A 23,058-nucleotide genomic window follows, 5' to 3' on the forward strand; every position below is an offset into this window, starting at 1 on the left:
GATATCGGCAGAGGTGGTCAAAGTAGTCAAGAAAGCTACTCAAGTAGAAGTAGAAGTAGTGACGGAAAATCTACTCAAGTAGAAGTAGAAGTACTTCTTCAATAAGCCACCTAAAACTACTTGAAGTGGAAGTAGAATTAACTGACTTTAAATCTACTCAAGTATGTAAGTAGTTTTGAAAACAGTCTTAATTCGTTCGCATGGACTGTCAAAAGCTGCGAATTGAGCTATGCAGCACGTGCAGGGAGCTTGATTCGTATTGATGCATCCCAGGAGGTATCAATTTTCGACATAATAAGTATTGTTTCGCATCATGGGATGCAAATTATAGTATTGATATGAAGATGCGATACTTATCCTTTGTTTACTAGAGCATCCCGTTTTTAGAGAATATCATGGGATGGCGCCCTACCCCATATTATAAGGCCCCAAGTTTAGGCGAAGAGCAATACGTAGAAAATGTATCGGACACGGTTACATCACCTTGCGTGATGATTATACGTTAAAAACAAATATTGTGGATCGCAAAAGTTATATTTAGTGTAGGCTAGTTTTATTTTCGGAAAATGGAGGCATGCTTTAACATCTATGAAAGTAAAAGTATGATACTCGCAATTAAAATGAAATACTAATACCACTTCTGAAAAGCGGATAATATATTTCCTGTATTTTGTCCACAAAGCTTAAAAGGTCATCTGCTAAAACAGGTGTAGCGTTCAAAAAAGCTGGATTTTGTCAGATTATCAAGACACGTAAGGGGCTGCTAGATTACAATATGATAGGTAATTGCTAGATTGCGAAACAGTAGTTTCAAATGTTGTGGTGGGCCATATTTACTGTGATGAAATATTTGATATGGGCGACAATGCGGTGTGAGAGGAACCAAGCAATCCGGTACCTAAATTACATTCACTGATACTTTCATGAAAACATATTTGTCACTCCATCACTACTATGCGCGAAGCGCAATAAAATTTCTGGGCTTTACTTGACTTTTATGAATATTAAATGTTGGTACTCCATGAAACCAGCCGCGGAATTCCTCAAGTTATCGTTCGTATTGGGGGATTAGACTACTTCTACTTGACAAACTGAAAATAGCGAAAAGTAAGTAAGTAGATCACAAAATATTACGAAGTAGAAGTAGAGGAAATCAGATCTACTTGAATAAATACCAGAGGTAGAGGAAAACTACTTGAGTAATCTGAAAAAGTGGAAGTACTTCGTTACTGACCACCTCTCGCTTTCAGACATATTCTGTTGTAATTCGAATGGGTGATGACATATGAAATCCTTCGCGAATATTGCCGTTTGTTCTCAAACATGCGCGGTATATAGTCCTAGTCGCCATGGATGAAACAAAGAAGGCTACACTATATTAATACGTTTTATCGATAGTATTCAAAACGGATCATGCTTAACGGTATTGATCCATATCTGCTGAAAACCCGCTCGAATAATCAATATGAAAAGTATTTACGCGAAAATTTGAGTAGGACAGTTAGTATATTATAATTAAAGTCCAGAGATACTAATGTCCAGAGATATAAAAGCAGGAAATGACGAGTGCTTATGCCGCGTTTAGTCAATCAGTTTTAATAATATTTTCATCATTTCAAAACACCACGAAACTGCGATCCAGGGCAGTCGTACTAACTATCCTGTCGCGTTTAGTAATTGGCTGCGACAGATTTGGCGAGATGAAAGTGTCTATTTGAAAGTGAGCCTGACTCCAGTCAAGATTTGAATATGCCGAAAAACACTCTATTATTTCGTGTAAGCTTACATGGGCCGAACTAGGACCAAGAATTAGTGAGGATGAAAAATAATCACTAGCAGCGATAAAGTTTCCGTAGGGTATGTTGCGGCGTTGTAAATGTGTAGTATCGCAGTGCGTCAATAAATATGTGCCGTTCGCTGTGCATATTCATGCCGACAATAAGGCGGGTGCCTTTGTACCTAGATATTCCATGGTTTTGTCAGCATTTTAGAGCATTCTTGTTTAGTGTTTTTGAGGACAATTTACCTCGCTGACGTAAGATGAAACGCACTAACTAAAAAATAGCTTCAGAAATATACCCACTTGTCGCATTAAGTAATAACAAGGACAAATCAAATTGGATTTATTATTGGTACTGCAAGCAGGCGACTCGAACCAGGCTTGGACAACTAAATAATTCTAGTCGTCTAATCTCACGGAATTAGAGCGAAATGCCAGTAATCTAATTTTAACATAATTTGAAAAAGCTGCGTAGCTCTAATTCTAATTTTAACATAATTCGAAAAAGCTGCGTAGCTCTAATTCTAATTTTAACATAATTTGGAAAAGCTGTGTAGCTCTAATTCTAATTTTAACATAATTTGGAAAAGCTGCGTAGCTCTAATTCTAATTTTAACATAATTTGGAAAAGCTGTGTAGCTCTAATTCTAATTTTAACATAATTTGGAAAAGCTGCGTAGCTCTAATTCTAATTTTGACAGAATTTGGAAAAGCTGTGTAGCTCTAAATCTCATCTAATTCGGAAAGCTGAAAATTTTCTAGTTGTCTGGGTCTGACTCGAAATGAAAATATATTTACCTATATCTGAACGTCACAAGCGTTACTATTCCGGCAAGGTCAATACACTCAATACCATTCTGATCAGGACCTCAATGTCCCTGTGGAGACGCTGTAAATGGTCACGGAGCAGCGAGCCAGTTCGTTGGCTACTGTGTCCATTTTGTGTTGTCATGTATATCGGGGCCTTGTGTCTATTTTACGTCCTAGCGCTGAAGCGCCAGTATAGTTGCCGGCTATCTAATCGCAAACAACAATGTCAACGGATTTCAAATTGCTACCTCGGTACCTTGGTGGTAGACCCTGGAGAAGACCGATATACTTTCCAAAACGATTAGGGCTACTAAAATAATGGATCGATACCTTGGTCTTTAGACCAAGATATCGACAGACTTTCCAAAACGTTTTAGGCACCAACTACAATAAATACAGAAATATTATATAACCGGAATTACTAGGCCTATAACATTAGGAATACTTCAGGCCAGTACTGCTAATATAAAGACCTTAGAAAAGTAACCCATGGTTGAACTTATCCACACATTCGTTTTTCGAAACTGATGTGTCGATGATGGAATATGACACTAGCCTAAAACCCGCTTTGTCCGCGTATTCACTTTACGAAGTGAATGCGCCTGACGAGCGCCATTTTGTCGTATTGCAATCATGACGTGTATGAACTATGAAGTTTACTGTATTGGCAAAAATCAATCTGCAAAAGGGTATTTTCATGGGAGGGTTTACTATGACGTATTATTGCAACGTGACGCCTATCTTTCTTATATTGTTCAAGTACTGCATTTACCTAATCTTTGACATTTACCATCATATTGCTTTAAGATGACGCTAACATGTCTTAAATATAGGTATAAGTTATGAACATTTAATATGAGAATAGTTGGTTGTTACTGCAGTAATTTAATAGCGAGTACTGCAACTGTAGGTATTAATAAGGCGTCATAACTGACCCCGCCCCTATACTAGTGTCAGGACCCTTCACCCCAACGGGACAAAAGTTTGAAAATTTTATGTGTAATGGACCATAGGACAATAGAAACATGGGTATTTAAAGACCTCTTGGGGTAAGGCATTGGAGCATATATGTGAGTTCGAAATTCGCGATAAGCCTAGTCTATTGCCTATGAAAAACGATATATACGAATGAATAAAAAAGCTTAAGCGCACCAATACTGGAAATTAAGGAATATAGCATGATTACAATTAGGATATTGGTTCACATATGACTATTATAAGTGAGATGGTATCATTTTGTGCTTATCTGGGACTGTGTCGTATGCATGTTAAGTGTTAGCTATACCATCAGTTTGCTTAACCAAAAATGGCGCCACCATTTTTTCATGTATGCGAGCTTTTACAGTAAGCCGAAGTATGACTGATATATGTATGCATATCTATGCCATGTATGATGTCCACATGAATTGTACACTCAGTTGTAGTATCCAATTATTGCATATAAAGACGACATCGGTGCGTCCGCTATAGTTTCGGCGAACTTGTGACTCATGTCAATGTAAATCCGCCAGTCTGAAACAGAACGCCAAACGAAGCATCCAGTAGCAGACTATATCCAGAAAACCGGACATTGACGGAGGCATTGCGGAAGGCTTTGACGTCTTTTGAGATTGAAGGGTGATGTTCCGATGTCCCTCTGAAAAATCTTGACATGCTATTGATTGGATCGGCTGCTTGCTGCAGTTGCAAAGTATACAGAAATAAAGCAGTGCGATGAAATGGGAGCGACTGCTAACCGAAATTGCAATGTATACATAAATGAAGAAGCTCGATTAAATTTGCTGGAATCGCTCCATAAAGCCGATGAGCTAAAGATGGTAAGAGCCAAGAACATAGAGGTATTGCATTCGGAATATCGTTACAACGAACCCTCAACAAACCCCGCGTTCTGTTGGACTTGGAATGCCCGATCTCCGAATCGACAGCACGCAAGTAGGCTACTTGATGATCCTAAGTAGTAACGACTCAAACAAGGGGTCGGTTCCTGGACTAATTACGGTTTGATATCTGCATCTGGAAGATTGGGGAACTCTTATAAACAAGGTGGTCGGCAAATTGGCCAACTCGAACTCTGTGTGGTATTGTTTTTTTGTGGCATCGATTGGCATATTTCTTGTGTATTATATGCGTGTATATTGTCGGCAGGAAATACCGTCACATTTATGGTGTAAACACACCTTGGAGTATTGAACTGTTATTAATCGTGCATGAATATGAATAGGTTAAATCTTGACTAGTGTAGTGATTGACGTATGTTCCGTGTGCCAACTTAACCGAGTTTTGCATATATAGTTCATTGCTGTCTGCATGATAATTATTGGAGTATGTTGGTTGAATTAAGCCAAGGGGCTTGTCTATTGTATGAATAGTTTGAGCCGCTGGACCTTCCAAGGTCACTGCTTCGTTCGATCAATCTACAACCAATGCTTCAATCAACGTCGACAAAACCGGGTTGTATAAGGGGTGTGGAAAAATGTGGAAAAGCCAGGAGATGGGGTTGAGCTCTGTGAAGTAAATCGAACCAAGTGTGGAATACTTGTGTGGCAAGCGCCATGAAGCTACACTATAATCAAATGGAGGCACCAACTGGTCTTCTGGGGCTCAGCGTCATTTCTTGGCAATTTCAGTGGACGGGGGAGAGTCTGAAGACGAACACATCGATTACCTCCTTACTATCTGCGAACGCCAATCTATGAAAAGAAAAGATCGTCGAAGGATCACAACTGGGGTTTTCTGCGCCGACACGGGAAGCGTCCTCAAATTGAAAAACGTCGTAGAAACCTAATACCCGCCAAGCTGGGAGAAGCGGCAACCTATAGACATGAAACTACGTGATATAGGTGACTCCTCCCACGTTGACTCCTTAGTAATAATCAATTTCGACGGGCTATCGGCTCCATTTGCGATCGAGAAAGGAGACCTCTCGATATTGTAGGTCTAAAATGGATTGATCATGTACAACAATTACCAAACATAGCGACTGAATTTGAATCTCCGCCTAATGCAAACGAAGGGTTGTCTTTAGTAACGCTTCATGACGGGATCTCGTGTGATCAACGGGACGGAACCAAAGTCGGAAGCAGTCTTCGCGACACTGTAACCGATGATGGGTTGATGGAAGCTGCAAACCAGATAAGCGTCGAGCCGGCACGTTGTCTGTGTCGCCGCAGGCCGTTGCCGCTGGCGCAAGTGTCGAGATGGTAATCACCACTGGCGCGAAATGTGTCGAGTCAGGAATCCCTGCTGGCACCAATCAAATACGCCGATCTTACGACGGCAACTGTCTTACCTTCTTTCCCAAAAGGTCAAAAAAATATGGGAAATCCCTAGTGTTGGGTCAGGTAGCCCCTGCTGGCACTAGTCGAGAAAGTGTCGGGTCAGTTAGCACTGCTGGCACTAACTAAAGATGTGTCGAGTCAGGAATCCCTGACGGCACCAATAATGAAGACGTCGAGCGCGGAATCCCGGCTGACGTAAATAAGGACCTGCACGAGAAAACTGGTCCTGAAAGCTCTCGTGGATGCACTTGTCCGAATAACTGTAACAATTCGGCCCAAAGATGCATGACGACAGCCACAGTTATGAGTAATTTACCAAAGGTTCAAACGAAGCAGCTATTGTCGGTCAACCGGACACACGCCCGGTCATGTCCGGCAAGGAGTCTGGGGATTTTAAGATATACGTCTCCCCAGAAACGGGCCCCGGCGGCAATCGAATCCGCCGGCGTGACGGTAGGCGTGGGCACACGCCGAGATCAGAGGTCAGATTGAATAGGTTGGGAATCCCCGCTGACAACGAAGAACCTCGCCCTCTCTCCACCAACACCAAAACCCCGTCCATCACGAGATTCGCATTGGGCCAATAACTGGCCCAATTACTATGTAGCCTAACCTTACAACAAGACACCAGTCCCAGCGTGAAGACGGAACTCGAAAGTCTCTGTGCACAATCGGTAGCTCTGGCGAAACTGTCATACAAACCCCCTGACTTTTGGCTGGCCTAGAAAATATCGCCATTCCTGAAGGAGTCTTGACAGCCGTTTATGATCCATTTGCTTCCGAACTTGATAGCCTGCGGGGCCAACTCAGCCCCCCAATCCATGAAATACCAATGCGACATCGGACGTAAGGACCCATCGACTAAGCCCTTCGTTTCTGGCCCCTATAACCTGACGCGGGAGGGTCAGGCGAAGGCACTAAAGGAAGCAATAGATATAATACCTGATTTTGGTATTATTGAACAAGGTTTTGCCGAATGAAAATTGGCTATTTTTGTTGTTCATGAGAAAATAAATGAAAGACTACAAGACAAGACGTGTCGCACTCGATAGTAGCAAGACAGACGTCAGAGGTAAACCCCCATCCCAAGAAGTGTACATGATCGCTTACTACAGTCCGACGTGGGTAACTCCAGCGGCGAAAGACTATGATCCAAGCACTACAGCGCTGAAACATCTGCCACCCCTAACAATACAATGGCGGATGAAAGCGAGGCTGGTGCAAGGAAGACGATCGAAATCGATGGCTAACAAAAAGGGGGAGTATAAAACTGTCAAACCAACTGATGCGACTTATGGGAAGCAACAGTTGCAAACTCTTCGCGCGTGAAACCAAACCTACGGAATGAAGAAAATCATTGGTGAAACACCTACAACGACGCGAGTGCATCCGGTCACCACTGCGAAGGCTCTGCAGAACTCCACGGAAGACGGCAGGACCGACATCGGAACGGACTACCAAAACCCAGACCACAACCGCAAGGTAAGTACCGAAACAACTGTTTTGTATTCAACAGGAGACGACTCGTCCTCGAAGAGTGTCGAACTAATGAATATTACCTTGGAGTCAACGATGGCTAACACATCGCCGCAGCCCGGGCAGAAAACCCGAAGTTTGGGAACACCCGCTCCTGAGTATTCCCGAATATCAAGAACCACCGTGGGGAAGACAACCACAGATTTCGTTGACCACAACTATACTCGATGGCTGCACGAACTGGTGATGATGGAAGGTGGATATAAGGTAAGTGGATTAAACTTGATCGATATGATGATTATGGAAGGTGCGAAACTGATACCTACACTGAAACCGGTTGCTGTGATAATGATGGTAACCGGGTTGATAGCTCTGGTGATTGTGTTATGGGTAGGTTGTATAAGGTGTCGTCGACGTAGAACCTTAAGTCGTATGAGGAACACGAGGAGACGAAACGGAACAAGTCAATGGATGGCGATAAGAGTAATACGGAACACAACGGAGAATGACTAAATCTGAAGGTAAGAATGGGTGTTTGAGATTTGGAGATAAATATGTGATTTTCATAGTTTGTTTTGTGGAAGAAGTGAAGTGTGATGTGATAAATTTGGTAATTTTAGAAGTAACATTGCGATAGGTATAAGGCGTACAAAAATAAACCGGCGGCGCATCGTATGTAATAGGTATCTAATGAAGTATTTTACGTAATGGGCGTAAACGGAAAAAACTGAAACCTCGTAACTAGAAATCTGGTGAGTCATGAAATATCAATTCGAGAGTATTATCAAAGAAAAAAAAGGTGACGTGTAAAAGTACTTAGTCAATAAAATGATCACCATGAACGGGTAATGTTGGTGCATAGTTCACTAGTTCCAAATAGTTAGTAGGCTACGGGATCCTGGTACTCACCTATGATTTTGTATGGTTCTTTCAGATGGTAATGTCACTATTTTGGATTCTTGCACATATTTGTATGCTGATGGAGATCTGGAAAACAGCTCAATAGCCCACCGAATGACATCCGGCTGAAATCTGCGACCATATTTGCCAACAGAAGCATTACGCTCTTTGAGATGGAGAAAATAAACTATCCCCGCGTCAGCCTATGGTGGGACGCCCTGAAAAACAAAATCAAGAACATATCAAGCCAATACGGCATAAATAAAAAACAGAAAGAACATCAGGAAGTAAACCAAAAGAAAAGACTACTGGAAGATCCGAACATAACAACAGACACGAGGAATAGACTAATCAAAGAACTTAAGAATTCGGAAAAAATCAAAATAGACTTCCTAATGAAATTAGAATACAAAGAACAGATGGAAAACGACGAAAAGCCAACCAAAGACTTTTACGATAAATTGAAGGTAAAACAAAAAGAAAAAAATATTACGGAGCTCACCACCAAGAACAATGAGCACATAAGAGGAAAAACAACATCCCCACGCATGTTCAAGACTACTATCACGAACTATGGGGCATAGCCCACAAATCACCGGGAGGTAGCATAGAGGACATGGTGAAGGTCCTCACAAAACAACTCACCACAGACCAACATAAAGACCAGGACGAAGTTATAACCGAGGAGGAAATTAAAATAGCGCTTACATCACAAAAGAACTCTAGCACGCCAGGCCCTGACGGAATCTCGGCCGAATTCTATTCTTCCTTCTTTAATATCCTCAAAAGCAGTCTGGTCGAAGTATGCAACAACGCTCTATGCTTCGCAAGTGTCCCAAAATCATGGGCAGAAACAAACGTCATCTTAATACCAAAAAAAGGGAATATGCAGTACCTAGATAACTGGCGCCCAATCTCTCTGTCAAATTGTGACTATAAAATCATGGCAAAAATCCTAGCCAACAGGATAAAGGAGACGATGCCGGACATTATTGGAACAACGCAAAAATGTTCAATCCCAGGACGCCAAATAACAGACGTTTTAAGAAATATCATGGCTGCCAAAGAGCTGGCGGAAAACAAAAACACGCCGATTCTCATCAGCAACTTCGATATGAGGAAAGCCTTCGACATGGTATCCCACGAAGCGTTATTCCGAGTCATGGAAAAACTTAGGTTTGGTCAAAAACTGACAAGGTTTGGTCAAAAACTGACAAAGTTCATAAAACATCTATATCAGGCCTCAAACAACAAAATAACAATTAATGGTACAATGACGGAACCTATTAATATCAGAAGGGGCATCCGCCAGGGATGCCCCATCAGTACTTACCTGTACGTGCTGGCTTCCGAGCCACTGGCCGAGAGAATTAGAAAAAGCCCACTGATCAACGGCATTAAACTTGGAGGCCACTCCATTAAACTACAGCAATATGCCGATGACATCACCATATTGACCCGAGATTATGAATCGATTAAACAAACACAAATAGAATTCGACAAACTGAAATACGCAACAGGACAGGAACTCAATTTAGAAAAAACCGAAATATTACAAATTAATGACCCAAAAGACGCACTCGTCTACAAACACCTTTAAAAACTAAAAAAACAGCCATCAAGCTCCTTGGACAATACATCGGAGAAGACCAGACCACTCTAAACTGGGACAAAGTGATCCAGAAGACTCAGCAAACCTGCCAGGCCAACAAAAAAGAATTTTAACCTGGTACGGCAGAAAGGTAATCGCTAATACCGTCATAATACCACAGATTCTATACCAAGCGAAAACTTGTCCGCCGCGACAAAATACCGTTGCCCAGCTTCATAACTTAATTAACAAATTAATGTGGTTCCCTGAAACCATCGAAGTCATAAGGCGGGACACAATGGCAAGGGAAATTAAAGAAGGGGGCTTCAACCTCCCACATGCTAAAAGCAAGATCCAAGCATGCAGAGCCGAAAAAATAAAAATCACAGCGCAGCTGGGAGAGCCATGGCAATTTTGGCACCACCACTCCCTGTACTGTCTTGGCTCAAAAATTAAAGAGATAAACCCAGGCCTGCACAACAACAGCAGGCCCAACAGGGACCTCCTCAACGAAGAATGGCAAGAAATGACGGCCATCAAAAATGTCCTAAATTGGACACTAGAACAGTGGAAGGAGGCCACTCAAAAACAATTATATAAAGCCCTCAGGAATAACAATACGAAGGCTAACCCAGACACCCCTCAGGCACAATGGTCGAAAATTCTTTATGACCAGCCCGGGGATGAACAGCTGACCAAAAACGTAGAAAAAGTAATGGGCTTTAGAGCTGCCCACGAAGGATATCTCTTTGGGGCCACGAGGAAAAAACACAACATCAAAACAACAAAAACAGGCGAAATGGCAAGGCTGCACTGCAGACAGTGTGGACATCACCTAGAAACCACTGCCCACATCCTGTGGGAATGCAGTGCAGCCAAACCAATTATCTCTCTCTTGGAAAAACTCCTGAAAAAAAACGGAGAAACAACAACCTGGCAGAAGAAGAATATAATATATGCGGAACCACCAAGATAAACTCGAAACAAGCAACATTCATACTCACGATTTACAAAAGCCAAATACTCAAACACCGAATCGAACTGGACCGAACCGATGAAAACGAAAAGAACAAAACCAATTTAACGAAAGACATGTATACCAGAATATTATCAACGGCAAGAAAGAGACTAGCCAACAAAACCCTCCTCTGTGCTGAGCTGAAAAACCTCCAAAAGAAGATTCTTTCGCTTCCTGCGTTGTGGTATCAATTTAAAACAAAATACAAAACATAAAACTAGTGTAATAAAGACCCCGAGTTGGAAGCGACCCTATTGAGAGGGCGAAGTAAAACCGGCGGATACGGATGGCCGTAAAAATACATGCAGCGTGCCTTAGTGTAGTCGTAAACTATAAAATGGCAACGACAAAAAGACAATATATATTTCGAGTCTTCAGTCAAATGTGTCACACGCAAAATTTCGTCTTTTAATTCACATTGTATGAAATAGGTGACTTTTTTTCGCACGAAATGCACACATGATAAATACATGAAATACACATGAAATGCACTGAAATACTATTGAATTTTTCCTTGCTTTCCGATGTATCTTCTTCTCCGTTCTTTATCTTTGTTTCGTTGGAACTTACCCTTTCGTTTTCCGTTGCTCTTTCTCATCGATCAATCTTGTGCAGTCAGGCTTTGTTCTCATCTTCGATGAAGGCGATTTCATTTTTGAAGATGATTTCTTCTATTGGTGAGGGAAGATGAGTTATTCTCTTTTTTATTTTTCTCAATATCTTTCTGGTTAGATAATTAAAAGTTAATAGTAATATAATGTAATTACCAATATTATTGACGAAATTCAGTCTTCAACTTGAGATTACCACCCTACGGGGGAATGAAGATAGCCGATACGCAGTACTGCAACATGAAACTGAATGAAGATAGCTGACCCGCGGTTCTGCAACAGCAACTGAATGAAGATCGCTGACACGAACAGCAACACCAGCATACACGAACAGCAACAACAACATCATACAACTGAATGAAGATTGCCGACATGTTCAGCATGCTGACATGTACAGCAACAGGAACGTACTACTGAATGAAGATAGCTGACCCGCAGGTCTGCAACATGCAGAATCAACATCGCTGACACGAAGAACAGCAACACCAGCATACAACTGAATGAAGATTGCGGACACGCAGTACATGAACGGCAACATACAACTGAATGAACGTAGCAACACCGGCATACAAATGAAGATAGCCGACACGCAGTACTGCAACAGCAACTGAATGAAGATCGCTGACACGAATAGCAACAACGACATACAACTGAATGTAAATCGCTAACACGAAGCGCGCAGTACTCCAACAGCAGTATACAACTATAGAAATTCATTCTATAATACAACCGAATGAAAATAACTGACACGTTGCTGTGAGATTGATTACTTTGCGTTTGCCAATGATTAACCGTGATCCTTGGGGTTTTTTCTTCACGTAAGTGATTCGTGAATTCGTGCGTGCGGTGTAGTAAAAGTCGTAACTTGTACTGCATCGGCTTACCTTACTTCGGTATAGAGGATCAAGAAATAGTTCAGAGAAAAACAACAAAGTTTCTAGCGGCGAGAATGGGATCGTGATAGGATCTGAGCTATTTCCAACATCTCCGAGAAGAGGTTTCAGTGCGACAGAGTTTCTATTCTTAAAGACGTACGTGCATTGTCCGAAAAACTCGTAAACGTTCTTAGGAAACAATTTAAATAGCAGCGTATAGGAAACAATTAAAAAAGCAGCGTAAAGAACGAAAGGCGTGTAACGAACAACAATCGAAAGCATGGATGGAGACACTGCGTCAGTTAGCAATGTGCCAGTTCAGCCATTTCGCTCCATTTGACTCAAAGATAGAACTCTGTACCGATTATTGGGAATGATTCAGTACATTCGTGAGCGCACGCTCTGCCCGTTGATAGAAGGGACCGGTGTTTTTTTCTCAACGAACCAAAAGTTCATTGGCATTGCTGAACATAGAGGTATCCGTGTGGCGAGATAGCGTAGTGGTATAATCAATCCACAGCTACAACACCAATACGTCGTGGGTTCGAGTCCGACGGAGGTCGACTCCAGAATTCCTACATAAATATTGGAGGTTTATCTAGGCTCCTCCTCGCCATGTCATCCGTGTAAGCGGTGTCTTATAAAAACCACAGAAGTTTGCAGCTACAAAATAATAAAGAAAAAACCTGGTGTATATTATCATAGTAGTTGACAAATACCATGAACACCACAAACAAACATAGTTGTGCAGCAGGACGTGTCTACGAAGATAAATGATATTTCCATGGAGGAAATCACACCTCTATGAAAGAGCACTACTATCCAAAGCAATTTGTGATAAGGAAACGATACAAATCTTGGAGCGATATAAAGCGGAAACCTGGCGAAACCTTGCCGTCTTGGCTGATGACGGCATCACGTGCCACTTCTTTCTCGTCAATTAAAAATATGGACGGCGCGATTTATGCGTTCTGTGGGCAATGAATCTGTCCTGAAGGCAGTATCTAAACTGTCAACTTCGAGATTGTTGTCAGAACAGCAACTGATACAGAATATACCGTTCGTCCAAGTACGTTTGTTGCAAACTTAGCGAATACCGCAAATTGTACGACAGGCGGTCGTTGAAGAAAGTTGTTGACCGGTGGTGAATACTTTCATGAATACATTCAGAGGCGCAGCGGACGGATACCGATCAGCGGCTTTCAAAACGGGATCCATCCAGCCCTAGACTTGGACAACTAGATGTCTAATTCCACTAAATTAGAGCAAAATGCCAGTAATCCAATTCTAATCCAATTTGGAAAAGCTGAAAATTTTTGAAGTCTCCATCCAGCCCGCCAGTTGACAGCGAGGAGACATGCCAGCCCGTCCGGATTGGCAGCAAGCGTTGCGGGTTGCGGTAGCACCCACGAGGAAAATAAACGCGAGTCGTAGGATCCCTAAATTTGTAAGGCCTGATGAATTACAAAGTAAGAAAACGGCCCTCTGTCGCCAGCTATAACTTTCTTAAGATAAATACTGTACGCGACCAAAGACGATGCAGTCAATCAAATTGGTTTAAAAAAATACTAGGTGGTCGAAAAGTTGTTGACACAGACTGCGCATAACTGCAGACTGCAAAAGTTGAATTTAAAAGAAAAAAGAAGATAAAGACAGCCACTGATAAAGGCCACTGATAAAGAAAAGAAATCCCAGTACTTTTTCCCGTATGCCTACGACTTTGCAAGGCTTCGGGTCGCTGGGAAATCCCGTTAACATATTTTCAGGTGACAGATTATCTCTAGCCGTGTGCTATTGGACTTGATCCAATTGCTCTGTTTGCTTTTGTCTTTTAATGGTTTTAGAAAAATATCCTTTCGTGATCCGACATGTCCTATAGAGCAAGTTAGCTCTCTACCAATGGACAGTCGGGTGAGTTCCTGTCAGCATCGTCGCTTTTTGATATTCTGGAATGCGAATTCATATGCAGCAGTCCCACACCGGATGAGTCGTGTGGGATGGCACTAGACATCCGGGGTGGGAACAGCAAATTGCATGCAGTGTCTTCCCAGCTCCCGGCGTTCCTTTGAATAGTGTGTGTGGAGCACACGACACACTATTACCACGAGCCTCGATTACCGCACCCAACAGGCAAGTCATCGTCTGGACCCTGTTCAACGTGGTACCCTTGAAGGTTGCGCGCGTTACTCGATTGTTTAAAATGTCATGTACCATATGGACACCTTCATCCACAGCTGTGGTGCTCGCCCGCCGACGGTTACGCCATGATTGCAATGCGCGGTGATGTCTAACACCTACAGTCGGAGGCCATTGGTGGAAGCTTCTACTCACCAAATTAGATGATATGGTGAACCCCATTTTATCTGTCAGGTAAAACTCCCACTCCCCGAATGATGGTTCCCACTCCCCGAATGATGGTTTCTCCTCAAAGTCCAGATAGCCCTGGCTCAAAGCCTGGAGTTGCACGGTCCTGGACGCGGCGCGCCTTACGCCTATAATACGAGCCAGCCAGTCACGAAATCAGTCGTCGGTAATCAATAGACAACAAAATCAGTCGTCGGTATGTGCATTCCAGCACAGTGTATATTACCAACAAAAATGCAACGTAACACACATAAGACAATATTGGATAACTGAAGTGACGCAAGACAATATTGGATATTGGATCACTGAAGTGACACAACAAATTCGTTATGATGTAATGAATACAGGTACACCCACAATATATGTTCATTGTTCGAGTTGATTACGTGATGGCGTGATAAGCCCTATCCTTCATATTCATCCAACGTTTTCTTAAACATTTTTGGCTCCTAATCGTCCCAAGGTCGAAACTTTTCCGCGAGTCTCTCCCACTCTCTATCCTTCGCTTTGGTGGAATATTTTTTTTATTTTATTTTCAATCACGGGATTTTCTGCTATTAAATCCCACAGCAACTTTTTTTTTATTGTAGAGAGAAATTTGGTTCCTTCTTTGCGGCAACACCAACCATTATTAAAATTATTGTTACATTATCGCTCGTAATTCTGTATTTGTTAGTTGATAGCAATTTAGCCCGTTTTAAATTGCTACGGCAGTACGGTAAATCGATACAATGGTCCTTATTAACGAAATTGATTTCGAACCTGACCATCGCACATCACTTCAGCACCTGTTCAAACCTGACCGTCAAATTGCCTGGAGCCAAATGGAAATTGTGACGTGATACAATTTCACTGAGGCGTGCGATTTGCCTGTGTCGACACCATATAGAACAGTATGGTTCAAAGTTTGTTATTGTTGCCATTGTTACATTGCGGACTTCATGGTATGTAATTTCTGATTGTTTCGTCATACTTTGCCTTTCTGGTTTTGCTTTTCATTCTGATTAAATCCCTTCAGTGTTTCGTTAACTCTTGAAAAGAGGCACCCGAAAAGTCTTCGAGTTGAATAATCGCTGCAATGGATGCTGTATTGAAAGCTATCTTCAAGTACCGTACCACGAACCAACTGTTTAATAATAATGTTAATAATAAAAGTAACAAAATAGGTGTCTATATATATAATTTATAGATTTAGGGTCGATTCCTCAGATGTTGGTTAACGCCTTATTATTGATTAGCACCTCTATTTGATCACGATTGTGTTCCACAGATCGTGATCACCGGTAATCATTGGTTAAAAATTAATCATCAAAAGTTGCTTGATTAACTTGGTGATCACTGATCACTGCTTTTACACCATAATATGAGGAGCCCAGTGACATTGTTACGGACGGTAATGGGTGGCATTGTTACCGGAGGTGGAGGTGTGTTACAGGAGGGAGGTATACGGAAGACATGTTATGGGCGGTTTACGGGAGGTATGTGGTAGGTATGTTCATCTTGCAGTTGTTTTCCTAAAACTTGAGTTATGGTTTTGAGACTTTTACTACATTGCGTGCTCCTTTCAACAGAAATATTTGAAAATTAAAATGAGTACCGGTACCAAACGTACAGAAAATTTCACGGCTGCCGAGAAATCCACTCTTATGGGTATTGCGGAGCAATACAAGGATATCATTGAAAATAAGGCCACTGATGGCACAACTTCAAAACAGAAGGTCACCCCATGGAACAACATTGCGGTTAGTTTCAATGGTGTAACTACAGGCGTAAAAAGCGATCGCCTGTCCAGCTGCAAAACCTGTGGCGAAACATGAAACGGAAAGCGAAAAAACAATTTGCTCAACAGCGACGTCATCAATTAGGGACTGGTGGTGGTGCCCCCGCTCCTCCATTAGATGACACGACGCAAAAAATAATTAGTAAGTATCTCTACCTACCGCACGAATTCATTTCACGTGAAACAAATTATGACAACTTTATGCCATAAGAAGTATAAATATTACTGATTCACTTTACAGGTGTGATACCGGCTCAAATTGAACCTATGGAAAATGTTTTCGACTCCGATGGGATTCTCGACAGCAATCCCATAAGGATTCTCGACAGCAATCCCATAAGCCGTTGTCCACCAATGGTTAATATTGTCGTAGGTTTGTTGTTACTGATTCCATAGTATGCTCATTGCTCATATATCAATGGTATTAATCGTCGTTACACCATTGCTTTACAGTGCCAGACGAAAGCTTTGAGTCGTTAGATCAAAACACTGAGTTGAGTACTGACCTAACAAAGATTATGTTATACCTTTCAGAAAATGTTGTCGGGTTACGATGGATGAGCATCATATGTTAGCATGTTTTTCATTAGTTTGACGTGAGAATGATATGCCGTTAAAACCTTCAAAACCGCAGAAAGAGTTACATCAATATATGTTAGCAATGGACATTTATATTCAAATATATTTGTATTTTGACATATGAATATATTTGTAGTTTGACATATCGTCTATCAACAGAAACGTCAGGTACATTGCATAGTGTGGATAATATTCCAAGCGAAAACTCTGCAACAGATCATCGTAGCTCTGGTAAGATCAGTCCCTGTCACAAATTATATTCAGCTATAGACCCAGTGACGGTTTTGTATTCTCGCAGTGAACACTGGTATGGCTGATTGCATTACTCCAAGTGTAGGCCTACTTCATGTTGAGTCAACACCTGTACGCAAGACGAACAAAGCTCATTGTCGTGTCGGAGGTCAGCTGTGTTCTTCTTCCAGTTCTTGAGGGAATAAGAGCTAGAATCAATATTCAAATCAACAAATCCTTTATTATAACAGAAACATCTCCAAAACGTTTTTGGTAATGGCTGAGAGCGAAAACGATATGAAGATGAAGCTGTTGCAGTATCAGATGCAAAGAGAGATCGAGGCCCAAAAGAGAGAGAAGAGAAGAATGGACATGGCTGAAGAAATTCACGAGTTTAAGAAAAAAAAAATTGTTGAATATACTATGGGTGAATCAAAAATTATCGTTCCTTAAATCGATTCATTCGTGTTATGTCGCCTCAAAAAACTGTAGAAACTAACGCAAACAGGAATATAGTATGAGTGTGGCCTATAGTCACAAAGTATGGTACAAATCCTACGCATCACTATGTGAAGTGGTTTGCAACGAGCTGATTTCGAATAGTGCGACCCGATACAACGTTAGGCGGGTCTGTAGATGCATACGTTGGTAGGTTTGGATTGATGTACGAATTCTCATCAGTCACAGGGTCGTCGATTTCTGCTTCTCTACGGCTTATTGCAAAGTTATGCAAGCATGCGGCTGCAACAACCACGCTCAAGGAATTCCGAAGCCGCGTTCGTAATGGAATCATTAGACAGTGGAAACGTTGTTTCCATACACCAAAGGCTCTTTCGATTTTGTTGCGGGTGCCTGAGTGCGACTTGTTATACCTTCCCTCTATCCGGGATGTTGGGTTGAGGATTGGTGTCATAAGGTATGGTAAGCAAGGATACCCACCATCACCAAGGAGAAAACCGTTAATTCCCGACATCAACAGAGGCAAACTTCCACTTTCTAGGATTCGGCTATCGTGCGTTGATCCAGGCCACCTTACAGTAATATGACAAAATTGCATATTAGATTTGCACATGAGTTGCACATTAACGGAAAAAAATCCTTTTCTATTGCGGAAAACTTCTGCATTCTCGCCTCCTGGTGATATAATTGGAACATGTGTCCCGTCGATCAACCCAACCACGCCAGGGAATTGTCTTTCTTGATAGAAGTGCGACTTTTCCTGCTCCATTTCCTGATTTGTTGGTAACTTAATAAAATATGGTCTTCGTTTGGCAATTGCGCGAGAAACCTGGTGCACAATTCGACAGACCGTATTGTGCCGCATTTGTAATAGGTCATTTGAAAATTACCAGTTGCAAAGAAGCGTAATGCTACCAGAAGCCTTGAATGAGGCGGGATAGCGTGGCACCTCTTACTATCATAGGACAGATCTTCGTTCAACAAATTTAAAAGCTCATGAAATGAATCCTTTGATAGTCTGTACCGCTTCACAAATTCTTTATCGGTGTTGTACTCCACTGGATTCTTTCGATCTTTTATCAGTCGCCTCGGCACTCTATAGTCTCCAATCTACGTATAGTTTCTATGGCATAAAAGTAATCCATTCTAAAGATAGGTCAGACAGGAGACAGCACAGTTATAAAATGGTAGCTTAAGTTCATTGTGAATAATAATAATAATAATTTTTGGAGTATTTGGTTGTATTAAGAATTAATTAATAATTAATTAATTACTTTAACTTAACCTAACTTCTGAACTGACGCATCACTGCTGTGAATGCCTGCGAAACGATCTGGATATATCGCACCTGGACGTACCCGCCGTGGGACCAAGCGGATGACCCCAGAGGACTCGTCAACTCCGACCACACAGGAACACCAAAGAGAAGATATTTCTCAACATGGCGCCTGTGCAACACCGAACTGTGGCTCACAAAACAGCTCTGCTGCAAAAGAAAAAAAGAAGAGACACAGATGGAGTAAAGAAGAGTATAAAGAAATAATGAGATGTTACTTCTTAGCCAAATTTGAAAACTCGGCAGGAGTAACCGAAGGAACTTTTCAAAAATGGAAAGAGAGAACGAACAACTCTCCAACCATGACTGCCAATACCCTGTCAACAATGAGACGTTGTGTAATAAAAAATAAAAAATTATCTGAACAAGAACTCGCAGAAATCGAGGGAGAAATGTGTAACAAAAACATAGAAAACTCTGAGGCAATGGAACTGCAATTCGGCCAAGATGACCTGAACCCACAACAATCACTTGATGACCCGAACATCGCAGAAGTAGAATTACAAAATACCACCGGGCACCCGAATGAATCAACAACACCTAACGATGGCGACATAGACATGGAATTAGAATTGGAGATCAAAAATCAAATCATCGACCGCATGAAATCCACATTGAATGTAAATGACAGAGTGCAGTTACCTGACTTACAAATTACAAAGAAACTGAAAACTGATATTGCAGTAGCGAACAAAATTTTGACAGAAACCATACTACCTGCAACTCTAAATGACAAACAAGGAGAAAGACCACAATGTCCCTTGACAACAATCAACAACCTCATTTACAGCACTGCGGCAGTTATCTCAGAAAGGCACTGCAAAATACCAAGAACTGTCAACAAAAAAAGGGGAAGGCATACGCCAGCTTGGCAACGCAGAATTGAAAACAAAATCGCAAAACTAAGGTGTGACGTTGCGATACTCTCAGAACTAAAAAAAGGAAATGTTTCCCGCAAAGTAAAAAATAAAGTAAAAAGAATAGAACTGGAGCACCAAACCAAACTGCAGTCAACAGAAAAAGTGACAATGTTGCAAGAAGAATTAAAAATGAGAATATGCGCCAAAGCACAACGATTGAAACGATATAAAAAACGAGAAACACGATATCGCCAAAATTTGTTATTTGCTCGCAAACCTGGACAATTTTTTCGAATGATGAAACAAAAGTCAAATCAAAAAATTACCAGCAGCAAAATACCAGCCACTGCAGATGTGGAATCATTTTGGAAGAAAATATGGGAAACCAAAAAACTGCACAACTCAAATGCAAATTGGATACAAGACCTCCACACTGACCATCTACAAACACCAGAACAACAATGGTCAGAAATCACAAAACAAGAAATCAAGGAGGCCCTAAAGAGTTCACTGAACTGGAAAGCAGCTGGTCCTGACCAGATCAAAAACTTTTGGCTAAAAAAACTAACTGCAACACATAATTACCTAGCGGTTACCTACAATGAGCTTTTATCCTCAACCAGCTCGCACGAGATCCCAGCCTGGTTCACACAAGGGATCACCTATCTTATTCCAAAAAATGAAAACACCAGGGACCCCAAGAACTACAGGCCAATAACATGCCTGACAACCATGTACAAAACACTGACCAAAATCCTGGCAAAACGAAGCTACAAACACCTAGAAAATCTTCTACCGCCTGAGCAGAAAGGATGCAAGGAAGGCGCCCTTGGCTGTAAGGACCACCTGCTCCTTGACAAAACCATTCTTGAAAACTGCAAGAGGAGACACACTAACCTCAGCATGGCATGGATAGATTACAAAAAAGCTTTCGATTCAGTCCCTCACACGTGGATACTGAAAACAATGCGTATGTACAAAATGAATCCGATCATCATCAGATTTATTGAAAATTCAATGAAAAATTGGCATACAAAACTGTTGATCAAACATGACCAAGGTGAAACAGAAACCTGTACAATTCAGATATGCAATGGTATCTTCCAAGGCGACTCATTCTCACCACTTCTATTCTGCCTCAGCTTAGCTCCACTCAGTGAGTTGCTGAGAAAAAATGAAACAGGATACGTGATGAAAAAAGCAGCAAATTCTGAAGGTCAAAAGATTCATCACCTTTTGTTCATGGATGATCTGAAACTGTATGCGAAATCCGACACGGACCTGAATAACCAAATGAAAATTGTTCATGAGTTTTCGGAAGATATAAAAATGAAATTTGGCTTGGATAAATGCTCAAAACTTACCATACGACGCGGAAGAGCCACCAGCACTGGCGACATGAACTTCAAAATGGACGAAACCATAACAGAATTGAATGCCGAAGATCACTATAAATATCTAGGGATCTGTGAAAGCGACAACATTAAACATGCTGCAATGAAATCAAGTCTAAAAAAAGAATACATCAGCAGGCTCAAGTCAATTCTCAAAACTGAACTCAATTCCAAAAACAAAATCAATGCCATAAACAGTCTTGCAGTGCCTGTCTTGAGATATAGCTTTGGTGTGGTGAACTGGCGTAAAGATGAAATTAAAAAATCGGACACAAAGACGAGAAAACTGATGACAATGCACCACATGCATCACCCAAAATCTGATACACAAAGACTGTACATCCCCAGAAAAAAAGGTGGTCGAGGACTACAAGAAATTGAACAAACCTTCAAAACAGAAATCATCGGCTTGTCACAGTACATCAACAACAGCGATAACATTTACTGCAAACTCATTGCACAGGAAGACAAACAGCGCAAAACAAAATCTCTGAGCTATCGTCACGACAAGTACGCCAGAGAAGTCAACTTGGAAACAGCTAACCTGTACACTGCAGAAAACACTGTTGCTAAACCCACAACAATAGCAAAAGCAGCACAAGTCCGATACAAAAATGCAACGCTGAAAATGAGAGAAACGATATGGGAGTCGATGCCTCTTCATGGACAGCACAAGAAGTTAACTTCACAGCCCCATGTAGACGAGCTTTCATGGACCTGGCTATCCAGCTCTGGCCTGAAACCGGCAAGCGAAGGATTCATTTTCGCTGCACAAGACCAATCGCTTCCTACAAAATACTATCGCAAAAGAATTCTGAAGCAAAACACGGACGGCAAATGCAGAATGTGCCACAACCAAAATGAAACTGTAGCACATCTCATGTCCGGCTGTGGTGCACTTGCAGCTACCGAATACACATGGAGACACAATAGGATTGGTCACTACATTCATCTTGAATTATGCAAACATTTTAACATCACCACTTCGACAAAAAATTGGTACGATTACAGCCCAGCACCAGTGACAGAAAACGAACAAGTAAAAATTCTGTGGGATGTACCAGTTATAACTGACCGCGAAATCAGGAGCAACCGCCCGGATATAATCGTCAAACTAAAAAAGAAAAGAGAATGCTTATTCATTGAACTGGCTGTCCCAGCTGATCACAACCTACTGCAAAAAGAATCAGAAAAATACTCCAAATACGCAGACCTCAAAATGGAATGTGAGAAAATGTGGCGATGCAAAATAAACATTGTACCGATAGTCATTGGTGCTACAGGGGTCGTGAGCAAAAAACTCATGAGACATATCCAACAAATTCCGGGTAACGTTCGATTCGACATGATCCAAAAGATCACATTATTGGGCACTGTGCACATTCTTCGGAAGGCCTTGAATGCACCACTGGACTAAAATTACGCTTGTGAATCACAGCATAATTTCTGTAATTTCGATTCTTCATCTTCAATCATCTCTACCTCTGCTCTGTAACCCTTGCCAATTCTTCATCTGCTGCAATTCTGTAATCTGACTTCTCCGTGTATTGCATAGGAATAACAATTTGAATGTATTACTGAAATTTTAAAAATTTACTCCAATCTCGCCATTTTCCTTTGGAGGCAGGTTGCTCCCCGGATTATGTGTGTATCTACCAGTTTTACTGTGAATAAAGAATATAATAATTGACTTAAAAAAACACAAGATTGCGATAC

General features: G+C 41.4%; 1 protein-coding gene and 1 long non-coding RNA gene across 2 annotated transcripts in view; one reads left to right on the top strand and one right to left on the bottom strand.

The window, feature by feature from the left end:
* The window catches only part of LOC145436579 (cytochrome P450 3A11-like), a 171,369-nt gene extending 159,174 nt beyond the window's left edge, over positions 1-12,195 (bottom strand). Inside the window, exon 1 of the mRNA XM_080313958.1 lies at positions 12,186-12,195. The gene's annotated coding sequence lies outside the window, so the exon portion shown is untranslated. The remainder of the gene's footprint in view (positions 1-12,185) is intronic.
* Positions 12,196-17,180: 4,985 nt separating this feature from the next.
* On the top strand, positions 17,181-18,458 carry LOC145435690 (uncharacterized). Its single transcript, XR_013913956.1, has 2 exons — positions 17,181-17,293; positions 17,361-18,458. It is a non-coding gene; the product is annotated as an uncharacterized LOC145435690 (long non-coding RNA).
* The last annotated feature ends 4,600 nt before the right edge of the window (positions 18,459-23,058 follow it).

This window comes from Botryllus schlosseri, chromosome 3 (assembly GCF_051294905.1).
Source record: "Botryllus schlosseri isolate E-star chromosome 3, Bs_hap1, whole genome shotgun sequence".
Classification (NCBI taxonomy): domain Eukaryota; kingdom Metazoa; phylum Chordata; class Ascidiacea; order Stolidobranchia; family Styelidae; genus Botryllus; species Botryllus schlosseri.